The sequence below is a fragment of the Sciurus carolinensis genome, chromosome 2 (assembly GCF_902686445.1).
Source record: "Sciurus carolinensis chromosome 2, mSciCar1.2, whole genome shotgun sequence".
In the NCBI taxonomy this organism is placed as follows: Eukaryota; Metazoa; Chordata; class Mammalia; order Rodentia; family Sciuridae; genus Sciurus; species Sciurus carolinensis.
The window spans coordinates 118,604,157-118,620,219 of record NC_062214.1 but is presented as its reverse complement, the minus strand read 5'-3'; the positions used below and the strand labels follow the sequence as shown (position 1 = coordinate 118,620,219).

The 16,063-nt window shown below is 36.1% G+C and overlaps 1 protein-coding gene across 1 annotated transcript in view; it reads left to right on the top strand.

The window, feature by feature from the left end:
- The window catches only part of Aven (apoptosis and caspase activation inhibitor), a 195,947-nt gene that overhangs the window by 43,479 nt on the left and 136,405 nt on the right, over positions 1 to 16,063 (top strand). The window lies entirely within an intron of this gene.

Sequence of the window (16,063 nt, the reverse complement as noted above, 5' to 3'; positions counted from 1 at the left end):
CTCCAATCTGTGAGGCTGAAGGGTAGTAATAGGAAATAGTGGAGGAGGGCTGGGGCTGGGAGCACAGTGTTCACTCACTACTAAGATGTGGCATGACAATTTCAAGGATAAATTGAGGATAGATTAGTGGTTGCCAGGGACTGAGGGTGGAGGCGGATTGGCTATAAAAGGGCAACATGAGGGACCCTTGTGATGGTGTGTAGTTTAGTATCTACTACTATCTGGGTTGGCAGATACCAAACCTACAAAAGTGATAAAATTGTGTAGAACTTGCATACAAATATACACAAATGAGTATGAGTAATACATGGGCAATCTGAATAAGATTGGCAGATCATATATCAGTGTGTCTTTATTTTGGTTGTGATATTATACTGTAGTTGTGCAAAATGTTAGCATAGGGAGAATTGGGCAAAGGGTACAAGACATCTCTGATTATTTCATTCCATCAACATGAATAACTGCAATAGAAATACTATTTCCAGGTTAAAATTATTTAAAGGTTGAAAATGTGGGAGAGAAATAAAATGGAAATATTCCATTTTGTTTTGAATTCTTTCTTCCCCACAACTTTGCTACTTTTGGGTTCTTCCCTTTTTTTCCATATGTTTTTGAATGCCTATGCCAGATTAAGAATAATAATTTGCATTCTCTTCCAAGATTAATGGATTAAGTTTCTGAGTAGGAAAGAAGTGGTAGAATATTAAATTGTGAGTCAAAACCATAAGATTGATTCTGGTGTCATTGATAGATGATGTACATAGCAAAGCCCCTTTTGGAGTAGATTTGCAGATGGCATTCAACTCAGTGACCATTCAAGTACTGATAACCTTAGGAAATTTCAACAAATGAGTACTTTGCTCTTGTTACCTGAATTTTGGTCAATTATGGGTTTATAATCTCTTTTATTCAAGGTGGGGAAAGGGGATAGAGGTAAAATGTGGCTGGTTAGTTTCAATTCTTATCAACCATTTGGCTAAAACATCCAGGACAAGAAAATTGAAGTAATGCAATGAAATCATGCACTATATGTGGATTTAATGCAATCAATTGTATTGTCAGTAGTTGGAGAGTATCTGGCAACAAGATATACTGTGTAAATGTTTGAATGCAATTAACATTCTAGTCTAGCCCAGCAGGCATGTCCTTTGGCTTATGATTTTGGTTGGTTGTTTTAGCATTTTATTTATGTAATTTAAAACTTGGCACATAGTTTGAGTCTATTTTTACTTGTCTGATTTCTTCTCAAATGGCTTGTTTATCTGTGATTATTTTCTTGGGAGATTGAAGTTGCCATATTTTTTGCTGTGCGTTTATTTCTTCTTTCTGCTGCTGATTTATCAACTCTTCTCACCATAGCATAATCCTAAGAACTGCCATGCTCTTTGTATGTGTAGCAGTACAACTATATTGATTCTCTTTTGAGAAATAGAGTTCATTCTGTGATCATAAAATATTGGGTATCCTCTAGATAGGCTAACTACAGTCCTTTGAATGATTCTGATTTTTAGTGTACTATATTACTTGTGTAAATAAAGATACAACCCATAAAAATGCTGCTGGTTTCTTGGGTGCACATGTCATAAACTTTTTCAGATACTGCCAAATTGTTCTCCAAAGTAGAGATGAACTAGAATTCCTAGTGGTTCCCACCCCTGCCAACATGTAGAACTGTAAACTTTTAAATTGCAACCCAGTGATTACACGATATCTAGTTGTGGCCTATTTAACAAATATTTATGTGCCCCTTGTTTCACAGTATTTTCTCAGGCTGGGCATATGGCAAACAGACAAAATCATCAGTCTTGTGGAGTTGATGTTCTAGAGGAAAAGGAAAGTATCTAAAATGTTAAATAGCAATAATTGGTTAGGGTAGAAATACTTTGGGGAGGGACTGTTACGGTTCTATAAGGAGTGGCTAGAGAAGGTCTTACTAAGAAGAGGACATTGACTAAAGACATGTGGAAGGTGAGGGAGGAAGCATTGGGGATATTTGCTGGAAGAGTGTTCCAGACAAATATAGAAAAGTTTGAAGACATTGAGATGGGAGTATAGGAATTGCAAAGAATGCCAGCATGCCAAAGCAAAGTGAGCAAGTAGGCAAAGGGATCAGAAGGGCATCGTATGGGCAGATCATGTGGAGATTTGTAGATGGTGGCTTTGACACCAAGGGAGATGAGAAACATTGGTGGTTTGGAGAGGCGAGGGATATAGCTAGCTCATATTTTAACAGGATCACTCTGCTGTAGTGGAGTGAACTGAAGATGGGCAAGGGATTGCAGTAGGTAGACCAGTTAGGAGGCTATTGCAATAACGTGGGCAAGCAATGATGGCAGCTAGGGCCAGGCTGGTAGGAGTGAAAGTGGTGAATCATGGTTGGGTTCTGGATCTACATTGAGGGATGAGCAGACAGGACTTGCAGGAGTGGGATATGAAAAAAAAAAAACAACACTTGTAGGAATAATGCCAGGTTTTTGGCCCAAAGAGCTAGAAAAAGGGACTTGCCATTAACTGAGATGAGTAAACTATAGGAGGTTTTTGGTGTTGCATACATTAAAATTGAGATGCCAGTTAGATGTATGTCAGAATTTCTGTGAGAAATAGATGGCATGTTTAATATAATTGGAAGGAAGTTTTGCCATAGGAACCATCTATCAAGGTGTGTGTAGTGCAGTGTCAGGAGGGCAGTAAGCAGCAGAGGTGTTACTGGAACTTTGATGGAGAGATTCATACCAGGTTTACCTTGAGAAGATTAATGTCACTTATGGTCAGGAGACCCAACCAGCCAAGACCACCCACTGAGATGAGGGTCAGAGGGGCACTCTATTTCTCTTCTAGTCTCCTGCTAAGGCTTCCATGAGCCTAACCTACTGGAAGCCAGAAAATGACAGGAACTTGTTGCTATAATACATGTAGGATTCACCTCCTGGGACAGATCATGGTGGAGAAAGGCAGAGGGTAAATCTGGAGTAGCAAGTGGAAGAGACCCATAAAAACATCCAGTAGAAGACATGAAGCAGGCTGTTGGGTAAGTATCTGGAGCTCAGGATTGAGGTTTGGGCTGGAGATAAACATTTGGGTGATGGAAATCTATAGATGATGTGAAAATGTGTATGATTAAAAAAAAAAAAAGAAAATGTGTATGATGACTGGGAATTACTGCAGGTAGAGTATCCCTTATCCAGAATGCTTGAGACCAGTTGTGTTTCAGATTTTGGAATATTTGCATATACATAATGAGATATCTTGGGTATGAGACCCAAGTCTAAACATGAAATTGATTTGTTTCATATACATCTTACACATGTAGCTTGACGATGATAATTTTATATAAAATTTATAGTGCACCTGTATTTTGGCTGAAACCTGTCATATAAGGCCAGGTGTGGAATGTTACACTGTGACATTGTGTTGGTATTCCAGAAGTTTTGGATTTTTGGGTTAAGAATGTTCAACTTGTATCTAGAAGAGTGGTGAGGCCAGGGCACCTCGATGTGCTGAGGTTAAAGAAATGAGAAGAAACCAACAAGGGAGACTAAGCATGAGTAATAGAAGGAAAAGTCAGAGTGTAGCATCCTCAGGTGTTTTGGGGAAGAAAGGGATGTGTCAAATACAGCTGATGACAACCAAGAATTGACCATTGAGTTTGTCAGAGGTTGCTGCTGATCCTCAGAAGTACAGTTTTGTTGGGCTGGTAGGATGTGTTTTTATTTGAATTTAATAAGGGAATGAGGAAGCTGGGGCTGTAGCTCAGTGGCAGAGTGCTTGCCTAGCACGTGTGAGGCACTGGGTTCAATCCTTAGCACTACATAAAAATGTAAACAAATAAAGGCATGATGTCCGTCTATAACTACAAAAAAAAAAAAAAAAAAGGAATGGAAGGAGAGACATTCGAGATAGCAAGTCAAAACAGCTCTTAATTTTGAGGGGTTTTGTTGCAAAAGAAGGGGGAGTAATGGGTTGATGGGAGAAGCACCTTTTTTTAAAGGTAGGAGAAATAATTACATTTACTCATTGATCCAGAAAAAAAGAATAGAATAATGTGGGGAGGGAGGGAATTACTGGATCTAGTCTTTACTAGATAGGAGGTTGCACACTGCTAGCATCAGCTGTAGCAGGAAAGGCAGGGTGTATGAACATGGAGGCTGGCAGGTGGATAAAGGTGATAGTGGCTTGAGGATGTTCTCTCCTAATTGCTTTCATTTTCTTAGTGAAATAGAAAGTGGTGGGAGCGGGGAGGAGATACTAGAAGTATGAGGAGAGAATAGAAGGTAAGAAATAGCTGCCCATTAGCAGGGGAGTGAATGCAATAGGAAATTATGGTCTGGGTCCGCGTGGTAATAGGTTCTGGTATTGATGTAGAACAGGTGTATTTCTCTCCCATTCACATTCTGCTGTGTGTGGTGCAAACAGAGGGATGAGAGTAAGATTTAATCAGGTGATAATTTAACCAAGCAAATGCAGGTAAATGAGAGCTGGAAAAGGGGGTGATTAGAATGAGTGACATTGAATTTAGACTGGGTGAAGTGAAGGCTTGAGAGCAGGTGAGGGCAGTCAAGAGAGGTGAATGACTATGGATTCTTCTGGGCGGAAGGATTATTGCCCTCCAGGGAGTGTGAATTGCAAAGGTGGAAAGTGGTGGTTGTAGAGTAGTGTTTGTAGTGATACAGTCTAGCATGGGTGTAACTGACTCTGAGGGAGTGTGGAGGACTGGTCATTGCAGGCTTTAATATGCAATTCCTTAAATGCTGCTATGGTTGAACTTCTTTGTATTTACTATTCTTGCTTTCTTCTTCTCTGAACTGCCTGCTCACATTCTGGGATCATTTGTCTAATTTTTTGACTCATAGATTTAAATTCTCAATACTTACCTTTTGATGTTTGTTTCTATTTACAAATATCTTCTGCCACAAATTTTATGTGGATTTTTTTGTGGATAGTTTTAAATTTTCATGTAATTGAATTTATCAGTTTTCTCATTGTTTATGCTGTTTTATGCCTTGAGAAATCCATCTTTTCTCCAAGATCACAAAATTGTTGTATTTTCTCCTTAAAGTTCGACTTTTGCTTTGTTTTCTGAAGTGTTAAATTTTATCAGTTAGTACATTCTTTTATAACAATTTTAGATTGGTGGAATGAAGTAGCGTAATTTCTATGTATTTTAGCCTTCTAAAGAGTGTGTAACCTTTTGGATGCCCCCCCTTTTTTTTCTTAGTTTATAATTTATCTACTGAGTACCAAAGTAGCTGAAATTAGAAACAATGTATCACCCTTGAAAATGATGGGTTTTAATAGTGGACATTTGAGTTTGACTTTGATCTTTCTTTTGACAGTATGGTTTAGTATAAGGAGCCCAGGCCTTTAAGTGAAACGGATCTGGATTTGAATTCTAATCTTGCATGTGTTTGGTCTAACCTTAAGCAGTACCGTGCAGGAAAAAGCAAGAACAGGAGGAAGCGACAGTGCTTGTTTTGGTGATGCCAACATCGTCCCTCAAATTACCATTGGTTTTAGTTTGACTTAATATGTAAACATGACACCTAGATTTAGTGTTGATATGAATTTTTTGTTTATAGAAACTTAATTATCTATATTCAGTAAAGCCAAAGTTTAATTTCTTTTGTTCTTAAATTCTAGGTATATACAGCAATGGTATCCAACAGAATTCATATATCTTCATTTTTCTGAGAAATGAAAATCCTTGATATACTACCACTGACTGTTGAGTCTCTTTTGAGTATCGGTGTTGCTCTGAGTCCACATGTCTTAAAAGGTTGTTCTTGGGTTACAACGTTTACTCCTCCCCCCACTGTGGTTGTCTCCACCTGGATTGTTCATCTGTTTTCTCCCTCATCTCAATGTCTGCCATGTGCCCTGAAGGAAGACCATTGCTGTCACTGTGATGTATAATCCAGATTTGGTTTCTCAGACAAGGGCTCTGTTTTGGACTTTCCTTATTTTTAATTTTGAGGTAAGGTCTTGCTAAGTTGCCAGGGCTCGTCTTGGATTTGCCATCCTCCCACCTCAGCCTCTCGAGTAGCTCGGATTACGGGTGTGTACCACCATGCCCAGCTCTGGACTATTTTTTATATGTTTTCTGCCAGAATTACTGGGCTGTGTATACCCCTTTTGTCCAGTTCTCAAATACCATTTCTAAGACAGACCTTTTGTCAAGAGTACACCTAACAATGTGTGGCTTCCAAATAGGATTTCCATGTAACTGCAAGATTTTGAAGACTGGTAATTAAGGAATGAGTTTCTGTCCACCCAGTTTGTGTTTGCCTATGTTAGCATATTCACTTTGGAGATAGTTTGTCATTTTTCAGTAAAGTCGAGGATCTACTACTTTTTCTTTTTACTTCCTTACAACATTGGAATACAGCCTGACATTATTGCAAAAATATGGAATACAACCTGCTCCAATTCAGTCCCCAGCACTTCCCCCCTCCTCTCATTCTCCTCCCTCCACACCACTGACACACAAGTTTGGTCAGATTTGTTTCACTGTTCTTCCTTTTTTCTGTCTATTCTTTCTTCTCCTCAATCCCCTTCATCTTCTCTACTGATCTTTCCCCTATTTTGATGAAATTCCCTCTCCCCTTTTTCTTTCTTTATTTTTTTTATTTAAAAAATTTAACACCCCCTGGTTTGGGGTTAGCTTCTGCATACGAGAAAAAACATTGTATCTTTGACTTTTGGGGACTTACTTATTTCACTTAGCATGATAATCTCTATTTCTATCCATTTATCGACAGATGTCATAATGTCATTATTTTTTTATGGCTAATACTCCATTTGTTTGTGTATAAATATCACATTTTCTTTATCCATTCATCTATTGAAGGGCACCTGGGTTGGCTCCACAGCTTGGATAGTATGAATTATGCTGCTATGAACATTGATGTGGCTGCATCACTGCAGTATGCTGATTTTAAATCCTTTGGATATATACCAATGAGTGGAATAGCTGGGTCATACGGTGGTTCCATTCCTAGTTTTTTTGAGGAGTCTCCATACTGCTTTCCAGAGTGGTTACACTAATTTACAGCCCCACCAACAATGTGAGTGTTCCTTTTTCTCCCCACATCTTCCCCAGTATTTATTAATTTGTATTTTTTTTTTTTTTTCCTTTTTCCCTGTGGTGCTGGGGATTGAACCCAGGGCCTTGTGCATGCGCAAGCACTCTACCAGCTGAACTACATCCCCAGCCCTGAATGTAGTTTCTTTTTTTAATTCTTTTTTTTTTAATATATATTTTTTTAGATGGAGATGGACATACCTTTTTTTTTTTTTTAAATGTGGTGCTGAGTGCTTACCACTGAGCCACAACCTCAGCCCTGAATGTAGTTCTTATTTCCTTTTCCCTATTTGCTAGAGATGTTGAACATTTTTTCATATATTTGTTGACCATTTGTATTTCTTTTGAGAAGTGTCTTTTCTTTTGCCTATTTATTGATTGGGTTATTTATTTTTTTGGTGTTAAGTTTTTTGAGTTCTTTGTAATATTCTGGGTATTAATAGCCTGTACAAAATAGGAGGATCTAGCACTTCTAACCTTGGAAGATTGCCAGAGAAATTTTAGCACACATATGTGAATGTAGTGTATTGTTCATGAAAGCCTCAAATGGCAGCAACTCAAATATCCATTAATACTGGAATGAATATACAGATAAGTGGACGAATCTCACGCATAACATGGAAACACTACCCACAGAATTCCTCAGTATGATTTTACCTATCGAAAGTCAAAACACGGGGGAAAAAAGTAAACTGTTATTTAGGGATGGCTTAATGATAAAATGAAAATTGGGGAAATGATTATTGCAAAAATCAGGATTTTTGGCATCTACGGGGAGATTAAGGGTAATAACTGGGGAGGGTCATTTAGCATGTAGCAGAGGGCAGGTGCTTTTTTTTTAAGTGTTTTTTAAAAAATATTTTTAGTTGTCAATGGACCTTTATTTTATTTATGTGTGGTGCTGAAAATTGAACCTATCCCTCACACATGCTAGGCAGGCACTCTACCACTGAGCTATAATCTCAGCCTGAGGGCAGGTACTTCTGTGATGTTGGAAATATTCCATTTCTTGGCCCTGATAATGGTTACTTATGTTTGTTTAATGATTACTTTAGAAATAGTTTATAAGTATTATCCATTAAATTTTTTTTAAAAGATTCCTCTATAATAAGCTTTCCTTTCTAGTACTCTTCAACTGGTACCATGCACGTGCTGGCTGCTTCAAGTTTCCAGCCATGGGTGGTGGCATATTTGTTTTTAATTTATGGATCTTATGGAGAAGGGAATGGTTTGTTCAAAGCCCTTAGCTGTCTACTCTTTTTGTAAGACTCTCAAACAGATAATCATGCCTCAGCTTTTCTTTTTGGACAGTGTTCTTACAATTCCCTAATCTCACTTGCCTTGAGGCATAAACAGCAGGTCTTTAAACAATTTTTTCTGCCTAAATGGTGAATTGTTAATTCATGTCATAAGCAGTGTCTGTTCAAGATGCCACAGATAACCTTAGTTAGGACGATGTTTATTGTGTGAGCAGAATGCACTGGAGCAAGCAGAGGGGATACTTGTGCAAGTAAGCTATTTATTTTTAAGTGGAACAAATAAAAATGATTAGTGTTTGGTTAGTACAGTTGTCTATATATTTTCATGTAAGGCAATTAATATAATCCTCAATGTAACTTTATGAAAAGTTAATGTAGATATAAATTGTAGTGCTATTTAATTTTTACCCCCTATCTGTAACCTTATGCCAACAGTAAAAGTGGAGGGAAGACAAAGGGTGTCACTCTAGCAGCCTGTACTCTTAAACCTTGAACTGTTGCTTCCAATGAAGCAGGAGGACAGTTTTTTTTTTTTTAAGCAATTTTTATTTTACATTTTTCAGTTAATATTAAATTATATTTCTTTTTTTATTGTAAACAAATGGGATACATGTTGTTTCTCTATTTGTACATGGAGTCAAGGCATACCATTTGTGTAATCATAAATTTACATAGGGTAATGTTGTTTGATTCATTCTGTTATTTTTTTTCCCCTTCCCTCCCACCCCTCTTTTCCCTCTATATAGTCCTTCCTTAGGAGGACAGTTTTATTTACCTTCATTAATTGGGTTCATTTTTTTCTTTTTAAATCTGACCTTTATAAGATGAGACTGTATATTAGTACCAACTATATAAATCTTTTTACATTACAAAGGTAATTTAGTGAGGGACTCTTCCCCTTGGTATATGAATCTTCTGAAATAACATCTATCCATTAAATTTAGTTTGGATAATCTTCCCAAATTTCAATAACAAAACAGTCCTTTCTTTCTTGCAGTTGAATATTGAAGTGGATCAGATTTTTAAAATGTTGTTAGTTGTAGGTGGACATAACACCTTTATTTTGATGTGGTGCTGAGGATGGAACTCAGTACCTCACCCGTGCTAGGCAACCGCTCTACCATTGAGCTATGACTCCAGACCTGAAGTGAGCCAAATTTGATTTTCTTTTAAAAGCTTAAAAGGATAAGGGCAACTGAACAGGTAGAATTTGTTTGCTAAGCCACAGTCTTAGCACCTTTGTGTTTTCTGTTGTTTGGCTGCCACTGCTTTGTCTGTTTTTGCTGTCCAGCTGCGCCATTCCCATCCTGTTCCTCTCTGTCAAATATCATTTTCTTGCCCTGAAGCTGAACCTGCCCCTTAGCAGCCTCAGTCTGGGCAGTGTTATTTCCTTTTTTCCTTTAAATCTGTGACCTTTTGGTTCCTGTTTGTTTAGGGATTCTTGTTGATTCTCCATGAGTTTTTGCTGCTTTTCCTACCTCTCCTCCTAGTATTTTCACATGTTTTCTTTGCTCTTTACTTTGTAAGTTACCATTACCAGCTTCTTTAGCTTTACTTAGTGCTTCTTTTAAATAGAATTATTCCTTCTTTTCTCCTCTAATAGTCTGTCCACTTTATTTCCTAATGCTATAAGTATATATGGATCTTTTCTACAGGTCTGATGATCCAAGTCACCCAACAATTTCAGCAAATACCCAGTTTAGAGACTTCATTTTGGCTCCTTAACACTCCTTTTTTTCTTCTTGCTTAGCTATTAATTTAGCTTTCACTTTTTTTTTTTTCTAAAGTAAACTTCCTTGAGAAGTATTAGAAGGGCTGTAGCTACATCAGGGCCTGGAGTTCCTAGAATCTTTTAGCAGATTTAGTACTATCAAACACTGTGAATTCCTTAAATGCTTTGTGTAATGCCTCTCTCAAAATCAATAATTAACATAGGACTCTCATTAAAATATCCAAGGATGGTACTGTATATAACTAGAATACAAAAATAATGATCATTAACTCTTTTATTTAGCTTTTTTTGTGGGGTTTGTTGACCTTTTTAAATTTTTCCATCTACAGAGGTGATACAGGAACTTTGAAAGAGGAGTGAAAATCAGAAAAACAGGATCTGTAATAAAAGGTTTATAATGCTAAGCAGAAGTCTGAGAAGTGATTTACTATATCGCTTGTATTCCATGCTATAAAAACAAAGGGAAAAAATATGATGCAGGGGATTTAGATGAACTATTCCTGGGCATTTCACACATAGCAGCTAAGGGAGAGTTGGGGAAATCTTTCAAAATGGATTTGGTTTCTTTAACTAAAATCGGTTCAACAATGGTCCTTCCTGATGCGTAGGCACAAGCAAGGTGATTTATGAAGTAGTTTTCTCAGCCCAACAATTCTATTCTCCTGATTTCTTTAAATTTTGCATTTGTTATATCCAGATGCATTAAGTGCATAGCCAGTGTCCTTAGAATTAGACTTAAAATAAAGGATGTGTTTGTAGGTGAAGTCCTGTGGCCATCAGTGACCTTATGACAGCAAGTAACCTTAGGTTAATAATATGATAGCATTAACAAGGGGACTGGGTCATAGCTCAGTGATAGAGCACTTCCTTAGCATGTGTGAAGTACTGGGTTTGATCGTTAACACCACATAAAAATAAATAAATAAAGGCATTGTGTCTGTCTACAACTTAAAAAAATTAAAAAAAAAGATGATAGCAATAACAAATGGCTCTGTTACCTGATCACCATTCAAGTGCAGGCTCTTTGAGGTGTTTTATAGAGCTGCTTTTTCTATTTTCATTATACTCTAACCCAGTAGGGTAGATTTCATTATCTCTATTCTGTACATGTTGAAACTAAGCCTTAGCTATAGTACAACCAGAAAACAATATACAAAGACAGGCAAAGATATCCTATCAGTAATTACTTTGAAAGTTAATGTATTAAATTCTCCAATCAAAAAGCATAGAGTGCCTCAATGGATTTTTTTTTTTTTTAAAGACCCAACTATGCTGCCTGCAAGAAACTCATTTTATCTTAAAGGACACTGAAACAAAAAGTGAAGAAATGGAAAGGGATATTTCATGCAAATAGAAACAAAAAGAGAGCAGAGGTAGCCATACTTATGTCAAACAAAATAGACTAAGTCAAAAACTATACAGATGGACAAAGCCATTATATGGTGGTTAAGGGATAAATTCATTAAGAAGACATAATAGTTACAAATATACATGTACCTGACATTGGAGTACCAGAGTATATAAAGCAATTTAAGAGATTGGAAAGATGTCATAGGTTTTAACAAGCTAACAGTAGGGGATTTCAATATAGTAGTTTCATATTTTTGTTCTCTGTAGTTGCTGTCAACTGCAGTCTGAAAATATTTAATGGAAATTTGCAGAAATAACCCACAAGTTTTAAATTGTATACTGTCTGAGTATCTTAATGATATTTTGCACTGTCCTTCTGCCTGGGACATGAGTCATCCTTTTGTTCAATGAATCCGTGCTGTGTATGCAACCAGCCCATTTGTCACTTAGCCCTCTTGGTTGTGAGGTTGACTATCATGATGTTGTAGTGCTTGTATTCAAGTAACCCTTACGTAGTAACTTAATGCCACATCACAATGCTTACATCAATCATCTCCATCTCATTATATGCATTGTATCATCTGACTTTATCACAAGAATGTATCTATAGTATAAGATATTTTGAGACAGACTGTATTCACCTATTTTTTATTATGATAGGTTATAATTCTATTTTATTACTCTTACACTATGCCTAATTTATAAACTAAATTATCATGTATGTGTAGGGAAAAAAAGAGTATATGAAATATGGTACTGTATGCTGTTTCAGGCATCTACTGGGTCCTTGGTATGTATCCCCATATATAAGAGGGAGATTTCTCTACCTGATTTTCAACATTGGACAGATCATCCATTTTGTTATTGAAAATCAATAACAAAACACTGGGTTAAACTATACTGTACATTAAATGGACCTAACAGACTGTATAGAACATTGGACCCAACAGCAATAGAATATACATTTTTCTCAAGTATATGTGGAACATTTTCCAGGATAGATCATGTTAGGCCATAAAATAAGTCTTAACAAATTTAAGAAGATTGAAGTTTTTTCTTCTCCAGTGCAATGATATGAAACAAGATCAGTAATGAGGGATTGTGGAACGTTAACAAATGTGTACAAATTAAACAGTATACTTCTGAACAAATATTGGGTCAAAGAAGAAATTCAAGGGGAATTTAAATATCTTGAGACAAATGAAAATACAACATACCAAAACTTACGTGATGCAGCAAAAGCAATTTTAAGAGGGAAGTTTATATCAATAAACACCTCTATCAAAAAAGAAGAATTCAAACAAGTTAATGTTATCTCTCAAGGAACCAGGAAAAAACCAAATTAAGCCCAAAGGAAACAATAAAGATCAGAGCAGAAATGAATGAAATGAACTAGGAAAGCAATAGAAAAGATCTACAAAATTTAGTTTTTAAAAAATTTCAGCAAATTGACAATCATAGGTAGACTAGAAAAAAGACAAAGTAAGAAATGAAAGAGACATTATAACTGTTAACAGAGATGCAAAGAATCGTAAGACTATGATTCTATGAGTAATTATATGCTAATAAGTTGAAGAAACTAGAAGAAATGTGTAAGATGTATAACTTACCAAGACTGAATGATAAAGAAATTGGAAATCTGAATAGACCAATAGTGAGAAAGGAGATCAAATTAGTAATTAAGTCTTTTCAAAAACCCAGGAAGATAGTATTATAGCTAAATTTTACCAATCATTTGAACTCTTCCAGAAAATTCAAGAGGAAGGAATATTTCCAAACTGATTTTACAAGGTCATATTACCTGATACCAAAACCAGATAAATAACTACAAGAAAAGAGTATTACAAACCAATATTCCTGATGAATCTGCAGAAATCCTTAACAAAATGCTTGTAATTGTATTCAACAATACAGTTGTTCCTTGTTCCCCGTGGGGAATTAGTTCTAGAATCCCTCTTGAATACCAAAATCTGCTCTAATCCCTTATATAATAAAATGGTATAGAATTTGCATATAACCTAAGCATACCTTCCCATATACTTTTAGTTTTTTTTGCAGTGCTGAAGATTGAACCCAGGGTCTTGCATATGCTAGCCAAGTGCTCTACCCCTGAGTTACATTTCTCTTCCTTTTCCATATACTTTAAATCATTTCTAAATTCCTAGTAAAACCTAGTACAACCTAAGTACTATGTAAACACTTTTTTTTTTTTTTTTGTGGTGGTGGGGATCGAACCCAGGGCCTTAGTGCTTGCAAGGCAAGCACTCTACCGACTGAGCTATCTCCCCAGCCCTGTAAACACTTATAATACTGTATTGTTTAGGGAATAATGTGGGAAAAATTTTCTGTTCAGTACAGATACAACTACAGATATTTTTGAATCTGGATGTAGAACTCAGAGAGAGCCAACTGTACATTAAAAGGATCTTTCATCAAGATCAAGTGGAATTTATCCCTGGGATGTAAGGTTGGTTCAATGTATGCAAATCAATAAATGTGGTTTGTCATAGTCACAGAATGAAGGACAAAAACCATATGATCATCCAAAGGATGCAGAAAAATCACTTGACAAAACTTGTATTTCATGATTAAAAACTTTCAACAAGTTAGATATAGAAGGAGTGTTTCTTAATACAATTAAGGCTGTATATGATAATTTCACAGCTAACATGCTCAGTGATTAAATATTAAAGTCTTTTTGTTTAAGATCAGGGAAAAAAAAAAAAAAAAGGATACCCTCTCTTGGCACTTTAGTTCAACATTTTACTAGGAGTCCTAGTCAGAGCAGTCAGATAAGAAAAAGAAAGGCATCCAAACAGGAAAGGATGAAGTAAAATTGTCTATTTCCTGAGGAAATTCTAAAGATGCCACCAAAAAATCATTAGAACTGATTTAAAAAAATTCACACAAGATAAACTATAAAAATAATGTTTCTATACCTTGGCAATTTTTAGAAAAATAAATTAAACCCATTTTCAGTAACATTAAAAAATATTACTGGGTGCAGTGGTGCATGACTATAATCCCAGAAGCTTGGGAGGCAGAGGCAGGAGAATTGAGTTCAAAGCCAGCTTCAGCAATTTAGCAAGGCCCTGTCTTTAAATAAAAAATGAAAAGGACTGAGGATGTTGCCCAGTGGTTAAGCACCTATGTTCAATCCCTGGTACCAACAAAACAACAAAAAGAAACTTAGGTGTAGGTGTAAGCTTAACCACAGAAGTAAAGAATCTGTAGGCAGAAAGCTATAAAATAGAAATGTATACCATTTCATGGATGGTGGAATATTGTTAAGATGTCCGTAATACCCAAAGCAATCTGTAGACTCAGTGCAATCCCTATCAGAATTCCAACATCATTTTTCACAGAAAGAGGAGACAATCCTAAAATTCATATGAAACTATGAAAGATTCCAAAACACCAAAGCACTTTTGACCAAAAAGCAAAACTGGAGGCATTACCCTACCAGATTTCAAAATATATTTCAAAGTTATAGTAATCAAAACAGCATGTTACTAGCATAAAAACAGACATATCTACCAATGGGTTAGGATAGAAAGCCAGAAATTAAAATATGCATATACAGTGAATTGAATTAAAATTATTTTTGGTGCTGGGGATCAAACTCAGGGCCTCATGCGTGCTAGGCAAGTACCGTACTACTGAGCTATATCCCTATCCCCAGTCAACAGATTTTTTTTTAAATTTTAAATGTTTTTGGTTGTAGATGGACACTATACCTTTAGTTTATTTATTTTTATGTAGTGCTGAGAATCAAACTCGGTGCCTCACACATGCTAGGAAAGTGCTGTACCATTGAGCTACAACCCCAGCCCTAGTCAACTGATTTTTGACTAAGGTGCCAAAGACACACAATGAGGAAAGGACAGTCTCTTCAATAAATGGTATTGTGAAAACAGAATATCCACATTTAAAAGAATGAAAATAGACTTATTACACATACAATAATAAAATGAATTAAAAAGTTAAAAGTAAGACTTGAAACTATAAAACTACTAGAAGAAAACACAGGAGAAAAATTGACTTGATCTAGGTAGAGATTTCTTGCATATGATTCCAAAACATAGGCAGTGAAAACAAAAGTAGACAAATGGAATTGCATCAAAATAAAACTCTTTGTACAGCAGAGAAACTAATTAATAGATTGAAGAGAATCACAGATTGGAGAACACATTTATAAATCGTACATCAATATATATCCAAAATATACATGGAACTCAAACTACTCAGTCACAAGAAAATCCTATTAAAAAATGTTCAAAGGAATTGAACAAACATTTCTCAAAAGATGACATACAGATGGCCAACAGATATGTGAAAAAATGCTCAAGTACTTTAATCATCAAAGAAATGAGATATTCCCTTATCTGTTAGACTGTTTTCAAAAAGATAAAAGATATGTGTTGGGGGTAATGTGGAGAAGAGGGAACACTGCTGGTGGTGTTGTGAGTTAGTGTAGCTACTGGAAAACAGAGACTCTTCAAAAAACAGAATTACCACATGATCTCACAATCCCTCTACTCTATGTACAATTGAAATCAGTTTGCTGAAGACATATCTGTACTCCTATGTTCACTGCAGTGTAATTCACCATAGCCAAGTTATGGAAATGACCTGTGTCCCTCA